We start from the raw sequence: 9,590 nt of genomic DNA, 5'->3' as shown, positions 1-9,590 counted from the left end.
AAGGTATAGTGGAGGGCTCCAGATTAATTTTGACCACTAGGGGATCTTTACGTGCGCCGAAATGTCGAACACACGGGCGCTTTCGCATTTCGCCTCCATTAGAAAAGGGGCTCGGGGTTGCCTCGGTGAGCGTTCTTCCATGATTGTTTCTAAATGTTACGAAGAACAAAAGAAAATGTTTTCTTTGATTCTCATAGTTTCCCGCTCTTCCATTTCAGAGTGGAGGCTGTCACGGTCGCGGCGATGACCACCACGTCTGCAAGAAACGGCTTTTTCTTTGGAGAACCTGGATAAGGGGTATCAAACCTGCGTCGTTGGATTCAGCGGTAGCGCGCCTTTGCCACTGCGACACTGCGACGAATGCACGCTACGGCTTTTGCGACGCCAATTCTAAGTTCTCGTTTCGTTTGTCAATCTGAAAACGGTTTCAATTCAACGCTTGTGATTGCAGCAAGTTTCGTTTTCAACTTTCGTCGGCGTTTTGTTTCGCTGGCCCGCCTTCGGCCGATGCGCCACGTAGACACTATAATTGTTTTACGGGCACGTCATTATGATGTCGTTTTTACCACCTAACCTAATCTGGCTCGGTTGTCGTACGTTGAGGATTGCTTATTGTACGCGTCGTGCCCTTCGGCTCGGTGCCCCGTTCAGTTACAGCTGTTGGGAAGGCAGGAATTTATTCGGTAGTGGCAGTCGTGCACCTGCCCTTGCTTGTGGCTAGTTCACTGCAGGTTAGTTCCACAATGTTAAGCACAACACAACGACACGGTAGTCGCAGAGATACATGAAGCTAGCGTAACCGCAGGAACCGACGTTTTGTGTGTCGGTAGGAACGCCAAGCTCAGACAGGACATCTGAACATCTTAGACAACCGCCAGTTCAGGAGAAGTGCGTCGCTTTGTTTATGATGAATTTATGTTACACTTTTGACACAGGACGCATCAGGTTCAATAATCTCGACGTCAATACGAAATCAAAATGGTTCCCTGTCATTGTCAGTCCTTTGTAGTTTGTTGGAATGGTAACCAAAGCAACCAATCAGGGTAAAAATTTCCTCATCCGCTGTTGTCGCCCACAAAATGACGTTCTTAGCTGAAGAAACCACCCTCACTACAACATTTGGTTGAACTCTTCGTATTTTGTGTACCTCATCTCTGCAAAGCTCAGGTCATGGGTCCGTCTTGATAAAAGGGTGCTCAGTTCATTCGATGCATTGGTCGCGTGTGCTGTGACACATACCAGTGTTGGTTCCTCCCGCGGGATTTCCGCAACGCTGTGCAGGACTACAACACATTCGTCAGAAAAAAATAACGGTATTGACGTTTTATAACAGGCCACACATGTCTGCTGGCCAGGATCCTTGTTCGTCGTTCCCTTTCACATTCTCCTGCACAGACGTCTTTTTTCACACCGAAATAAACTTTAAACGAAATTCGGAAATATATGATGACTCTTGTTCCGCCTAAACTTTTTATAAAAAAAGTCTAAAAAACAGATCAGTAAACTCTTTAGAACCGCTTGACCTTTAGTAAGAATAATGATGTGAAACAGGCTATACAGTTAAGGCTACAAATTACCATCAGGTCCTTTTAACACTAACTCTCCATCCTTACAGCCTAATTCTTACGTTACGGAGTCAAAACACTAAGCCCGCTTAAATTAACATTCAACCTGTGTCTGCATGTAAAAGAAAGAACGCGCCCACATATTGATTAACAAGACAAAAAAGACGGTTTGTTCCATGGCTGCCATTATGGTAATTGGGACAAAATCACGCGTTTTCTTGCTGAAGCGCCGCTAAAACCCTGTTATGGCATCGCGACGCGCGAGAGAGCTTAGAGGCGGCTCAGTTTGGTTTCCACTGGGGTTTCTAAGCACCATGCTCCGCTCTAACGTACGAGGCCCTCTGCTTGCGCAGCTTTGAAACAGCCCGTCCAGCAGGAACGATCGGGTTCTGTACTTTTTGCGGATTTTGTTCTCGCTTATTCTTCCGCGTCTCCTGCGTTTCTTGCAAGGAAGGGAACAGATTACGCTTCTGTGGAAAGGCCCAATATCTTATCCCCCTATCTCCCAGATGCATTGTTAGGAACGCTTTAGTCAATTACACCTCTTTGATTTACAGGGTTATGTGTATACGTAATGACTTCAAAAAACAAATAAGTCGTCGTCTCTTTCTTTCGTTTATTTTTGCCCACAGTTCACGATTGTCTGTTTATGTTGCTGGTATACTATTACTTAACGTTTTGCCTATTTGAGGTGCCCCAGTAACCATGTTTCGGATCGCTGTTTTAAAGCGAAGCTTGTGTGTTCTCGCTGATGCCGATGTATGCCAATATGCCCTGTGAGAAAGCCAACTTTATTTGACGATGATGATGAATCGTCATGGGTGAAGTAAAAGAAAAAAAAACGCTTCCCTTGGCCGCAGCTGAGCTTGGGTCCCTCTGGTTACGAAGCCGGCGTCTATGCGATTGCTCCACTTCGACATAATCGAAGTGATTTAGAAAACTGAGACGACAACCAAAAAATCCATCACGACAAAAATGGCTGTATTCTGCCTGCCATTTGAGGTTGACGACATTGGCCATAACGTCACATCTTGTGGCGTCCCACTTCAAAAGGGCACCCAGTCACAAAAACACTCACTGAACGCCCAGCAACAGGTGCAGATTCGCACCGTACACCTCAAACCTAAAAGTTACTCCTACGGAGTGCACACCCGAGAATTTTGATGGGTATTCAAGACAACAGGAGCGTACCTCCAGAGTGGGAGATACTGGCAGTGCGGGATTGGCCAACCAAAGAATACATCATGGGAGAGCTTCGAGTTCAACCAAGGTCGTCGTTAGACGGAGGGGTCCATGGTTTTCAGAGTATTGATCACAACACGACCACGCACAAAGTTGTTTGCAACTGAGGCGTGCGGCACGTAGTCTTGTTATTTTCTGCTTGTGGCTCGTGCTTTCATAGACACTTGGCATGTTAAGCAAAAGGTGTGTCTTTCTGAGAAGACAGGTTGCGTTTTCTTTATTCAGTAAATTGTCGCGCACAAGCACACACCGTAACTTCTGGCAACAATTTTATTGAGAAATCATCTGCTGCTAAATATTCTTTCCCCGAAAACGTAGATAATAAGGAACGGCGATACGGCAGCGCAGTTCTTGGCCCATGTCCTCACCGGCCATGTATGAACAATGCACGTGAAAGAAGGTGCCTATTCTGGTCTGCCCATTGCAAGGACAACGAACGTTGGTTTACTACGTACCTGTTTATAATCATCATATACGCGAAGTGTGGCAAGCGATCATGCCAGCAGCAGCGGCGCTGTCGACCTTTATATGGTTCTAGAATATATAATGCCTAGTATATACTGGTATATTCTAGGCCGTATACCGCCGGACAAGCGGGCTGCAGGGCGCACGATACTTGCGTCCGCGTTGATTGAGACGTCCAGTATAACTTTTGATGGCATTTGAACTACGCTGAATAGTACGACGCCTGCAAGTCGTCGCGCTATAGCTAACATCCACCATAACAGAGTTATTCGGCCGGCCGCCGGCGGGTGGTTGCAACTAGCTTGCTCAGTCAGAACTATGCCACGACCCGATTGCTACCTGGAAGATTGTGCCTTTAGTTTGCTGGTTTGTATATTGTATCGAGCTTATCAAGGTTTGTGAAGTCCAAGTAGCTCCACACTAGCAGACATGTGACACTCCGATAACTGGTGCGCTATTAAAATATCGAGGGTCAATTAAAGGCAGTAGAACAGTAAGCAATTTAATATATGGACTAAGGAATTAAAATCAACCGGGACTTTTTTTTGTAAACCCTAAAGCCAAAGTGCGGGAAACACTTTTCGCGCTCGGTGAAATAGAGCAGCGGTTAGTAGGCCGGCAACACATTTGCGATCGCTTTACTGACTAAGGATTGCAGTCGCCAAAAATTATATATCCGTGCAAATCGGGGGGACGCTTACAGCATAGGCTTTATTTGAGAAATAGTCATCTAAGCTGCTGAAAGTGCATCAAACTAAAAAGAAGTGAACAGGCTGTACGATATGTACTTTGTATATCCATGCCCCCACAGGGTTATGGTGAACCACACGACTTGTCGTCAACAGGGTTCTGTAAGGCAGTTGGGAATAAGTCGTCTGTTAAACAAGGCTGCACCCTTTCACCTTGTTTGCTTTGTGCCTCGAAGCTTTGCGCCTTTTCCACATGTGCTCACCCATTTGCAAGATTATTGTGAGCTGCTTCACTGCTGTGTCATCACTATAGACGGCTTGTAAAACTTGTGGAAAACCGCATTCTGTCTAAGTCAGTTGCGATTAAGTCCTCTGTCAGACAGGGCTGCCCCCTTTCACCTTTGCTGTGTGCTTTGTACCTCGAAACCCATGTGCCTTAGTGGTTAGCATAGTCAAAGGTTACAGAGTTCTTCCCCGTTATCCTGCAAAGTTAATGACCTTCTTACGTGGATGACATTGCGTATTTTACTCGTTATAAAAGGAGTGTTCAACAAGCCGAGGCAGTTTTGTGGAACATCTAGAGCGGCTGTGAATATAAAAAAATAAAGAAATTTTGATTTGATGAACGATTCAAGGTGCGTTTATTTGAGCCAGTCTCTGCAAAGCAAGCAAAAACAAGTTTGACAAATTCAGTTCAGTGTCCGGTTAAGCTCTCAATTTTCTGAATTAAAATGTATCTTTTCTAACAAATTTACCCAGACCAGAATAAACTAAGATGGTGCATCCCAAATTTTTGCACGGAGGCATTCTTCATTTGAACGGGCACCTAGCTTCTTTGTGTAAACCCGTTAGATCCATCTGTTACGCCTAATTAGAACTGAAAAAGCAGCTTTCGTTTAAACACATCTAAGTAGGCTTTCACAAATGAAGGGTCACAACAAGCACACTAAATAATTTATCCATGAGCATGCATATCGCCGGCTAGAAGGCCATATTCATTGACCATGTCAAAGCCCTGCGCACGCAGAATGAGGACGTTTGTTCTCAAACAATACTGAGAAAAGAAGCAAAAAACAAGAAATTTTCAAGTAATTAGCTCCTAAATGTCTTCAGCCGTAAACGTCGTAACACCTAAATCTTTTCAATGGCTATGGCTGGATGCTCGCTGATCGGTGTGAAGTTTAACCCATAGGGGTGATTTGAAGCAGAGCGATGTCGAAAGGATACTTCGGTGATGAAGGCTGCTCAGGTGCCCTGACGTTGGCAGAAAAATCTCCGGATTCGGGATAGTCGTTCATCATGGAAAGTCTTCTCTTCCTTATCAAAAAAGGCACATCATTAAAACCAGCATCTGTGGTTTCTCAGCTTTGACGGCGCTTGTCTAAAACAGCTACACGATGCTCGCACAAGTACGTGTACTTTGGTGTGCTGAGAATGGAAGGTGCCCTAGCCGGACTTTTCTTTGTTCTCTTACGTTTACCCTACGAGGCACGTTTTGTGGTCACGAGGGGCTTAGGCGCGAAAGTTTGTGAAATAAGAGAGTTTGTCGTAGCGGATAGCGTATGCTACGCTTGCGTTGGAGCGTACGGGGACCCGACTGCGCATGCACATTCGTTCCGGTGACGTTCTGCCCCTTCCCTAACGAATGCGCATGGGCGCATTCGTTCCGGATCGGCCCGAATGAAGGGCTGAACATTGGTTCCGCCGATTTCACCTGTCGCTTTCAAGGGGAAGGGGCATGCATTTTTTGCCTTTCGAACAAAACTCCAAGTACGGCTTCTGACGATGCAGTGAACTCGGCAGTGCGCACAGCTGAACATAGCTGTGGTGCCCTGAAACAGATGCCTGTTTATTTTAAATACTAATAAATAGAGTGCCTTGCCTCGCTCTCCCCTATCCTTCCTTTTTGTGAAATCAGCACATCGCACATCGTGAAGAGGCGCCGCCGCCAAAGTCGCCCGTTCAAGAGAGGTGCTGCCACTCAGGAGAAAGAGAGAACTGCTGCGCGGTTTCCTAGAATGGCGGCTGACAACCGACCCGATACCGCTTGAATAGTATTGCCCGTCTCATCTTTCGCTTTTCAGCAAGAACAGTAGAGACACCTAGTTCGGTCGCTCCCCGCACGCGGTCACCTCGTGCATACAAGGTGACGACACTGGCGACACCGCAGACCCCGAGGCCCAAAACGTAAGCCGTGACCGACTGTGGCGAGGCGTTGATAGGTAAGGGGTATGAAATCATGGACGATGACTATCGGAGCCTCGGTCAAGCGTCGGTAGATAGACTACCTGTCTGTTTACCAGGCAGGGAGCTCCGGGACGACTGTCGGCATCAGGGTAAGCTGAAGGAAGAAAGAACTCCCCTTCCCTGGGTTTTTCTATGCCATATGGTAAATCAAAACTCTCTCTCTTCCCCTGCCCCCCCCACCCCGAGCATGATCGGACCCTAAAAACGGTCCGCACCAAGGCATCTTTCCCCCCTATCCCTATTCCAACTATTACCCTCACAAAGGTCGACAACCGCCCACTTTTTTTGATAGTTTTATATGTGGATAAATCAACGCCTCTTTTTCTGCTCAATCCGCATTCCTTGTCCCTGAGTTTCTTGAAAGAATCCTTGGGAAGACATACGATGCCAAAAAAACTAAGGACTTGTGCGGTTACAGTGGAGGTCAGCACACAGCAGCCAGCCACAACTCCCCTCAGCCGCATGGCAGACATGGATGTCAATCCCACCCCATCCCGGCCTTAACAGCTCCCAGGGTGTGATATCTGAATCATATTTCCTAATCTAAACAGGTACCAATCTCCTCGAAGGCCTAAAAGACCAAGGTGTGCTAGCAGTAACCCGCATCGTCATGAGGAGAGACAATAAAGAAATAGTCACCAAACACTTAATACTGACTTTCGAACGCTGCACACTCCCCAACCATGTTAACGAAAGTTTCATTCGTTGTTCTGTCCGGCCGTACATCCTGAACCCACAGCCAGCGATTTGGGCATGGCACCAACTTATTTGGGGGCAGAGCAACCTGTTCCAAATGAGCTCAGCATGATCATCAAACCAGGAACATTACTACAACCAATTTCACTTTTCCAAACTTCCAGAGACTGCACTCTCGCACTTGTGACAAGTTCCGTCTCAAGAAAAAACACAAACATGAATGTAACAGAAAACATCACCTTCCCAAAGGCGCCAAAGAGGTTCGTTTCTTTCCCTCTGTTGAGGTACGCCGACGCCGCTCGCTGGGGGGCGGAGTGGCGTTTGGTTTCGGCGGCAACTCAAGTCAGAAAAACTGACCGGGTGCCGCACCTTTTCCCCATGCGTGCCTGAGGCAGCCCAACCCGCCGCCACACCGCATGTCAAGCCCGCAGCGGTTGTGGTGGCCCCGGATACCGTGTGGAGCAATGGTGCTCCTTCTGTCTCTCCTTCCCGGATTGCAGTACACCTGTGCGCACGAGGACATAGACGTGAAGGAACACGCAGCGGCTCGCACCATGTCCGTACCGCCTGTGCCAACTGTGGCGCTCCCAACGGCGGTGGCGTTGGCGGCTCAAACGTACGGCACCATAAAGGGTGCTATGTCCGGGGGGCCCGGTCCGCCGGGAACCTGCAGGGCATCTGACGAGGAGAAGGGCGTCGGACCGTACCTGCCTGCGTGGTATCGCAAGAAACGAGCTGCGGCGCCCAAGCCAACAGAGAATCCCAAAAAGCCTCACCCACCCACACACACACGCACGCGCGCACGCACGCGCGCACGCACCCACATATACATACACATTCCAGTCATTTGTAAATGTAAATAATAGGAACAGAAAAAAACAGCAAAACTTCATTCAACGAAACGGCAGAGGCCTCAGAAATTTTGATAATGTGAATGAAATGTCGCATGCTAATCAGCGAAGTGCGATGTGTCTTCAAAAACACAACTGATATAGAAACAAATTTATAAATAGGTACGTCTTATTTAGAAAAGATCCTTTCAGCCACCCCTGTCGACAGGGGTGGCTGAACACTATCTCCTAGCGCTGTGGCCATTGGTGCCAGCAAATACTTAGCACATCATCACATCAATTTCAAGAGTTGCCTTGAGGCTGTGGCGATTCCAACAGTAATATTTAACAGGTAATAACGGTGTACTCCTTCTACATTCCGCCAGACTACGGGATATCGAGATAAGACTTTGATGATCTGGTAGACCCGTTACCGGAACCACTTCTTTTAGTAGGGGACCTGAATGCACATAACTATTTTGGGGCTTTTCCCGGACAGACGCCAGAGGTGACCTAATTGAAGAATTCCTTATATCACCTGGAGCGTGCCTTTTTTACAAAAAACAGAGTGCATTCCATAATACAGGACACAGCACATATTGATACCTCGACTTGGCGATTGGATCTGCCGTTCTTCCATCTCTTCAGTGGGACATGGGCATAAACGCTTAACGTAGTGAACACTTCCCTACCACATTAACGTATACAGGTAAAGGCCCAAACAGTTTAAGTTTTCCTCAAAGGTTCAGTCAAGTGAGATCGAATTGGAGTACATTTATAAAAAAAAACATCCATGCAGCACCACACATACATAACACACCTACACGTGGCGGAAGCAGCCCAACACATCACGTCGCACATACTCGACGCCAACGAAACGTCCATACGCAGGCATCCTGTGCGACACGCAACCCAAGGAGGCCGAGGTCGGAACGAGAAGTGTAGGCACTGGAAACCGGCACAGAACAAGGCGTGGGGTATCCTTCATTGAAATCGCAGGTCTGATAAATTTGCATCATTTACAAGTGCGTAGGCCCCTGGTAAGCGTGTGCGTATGATGCGAAATGAGAGAGTTGGCGCACATCCGTATCCTCCAATAACTCATACATAGACGCACTCGCGGTTTGGACACTTCTACGGAATCTCGAATGACCGCAGACACACAGCCTCGTCAGGACAGCAGGGGACACACTCGAAGACCAGGCTAACACACTTGCACAACACATTAACGCGCGTCCACTTCGGCGCACTACACAAACAGCTTCTTAAAACACAACCCCTCTTGTGAAAATAGGTCCCTACGCGACAACTACAAATCACAGACTTCTTACAAGTACTCTTTTTCAGTACGAGCTGAAGGCTGCTATGAGTATATCTAAGCGTTCAGCTCCGGGCACAGACAACATCACATGCACATTAATACAACACTTACATGTGGGCACTCTTGAAACGCTCATACATCTGTAACCATGTAACTACTCCCCTCTGTAATGCCTCTGGCCCTGAGGGTAAAATAAATAAATAAATAAATAAATAAAAAAATAAATAAAATAAAAAATAATTACATAAATAAACACATAAATAAAATAAACAAAAACATAAAACAAATACCAAGCACCCAAAGAGCTCATGAAATTGGAGCCTTATTTATGTCAGCGTTCAAATAAATTCCCGCCATATCTTTGACATCATCGCACGTTACTATAGGCGGCGTATTCCTGTAGGCGGCGTAATGCAAACACAAACGGTGATTCGTAATCTTGCAGAGTTATGTGTTGGAACGAATTTTATCACTGATTGGGCGAGCGCAAAACACGTTCTGTACCAGTTTATGAAGGCTGCGTGCCTACATGCGG

Source organism: Haemaphysalis longicornis, unplaced genomic scaffold, assembly GCF_048455015.1.
Source record: "Haemaphysalis longicornis isolate Haplotype H1 unplaced genomic scaffold, Haemaphysalis longicornis Haplotype H1 scaffold_10, whole genome shotgun sequence".
Classification (NCBI taxonomy): domain Eukaryota; kingdom Metazoa; phylum Arthropoda; class Arachnida; order Ixodida; family Ixodidae; genus Haemaphysalis; species Haemaphysalis longicornis.
Note: the sequence above shows the minus strand (reverse complement) of the source record.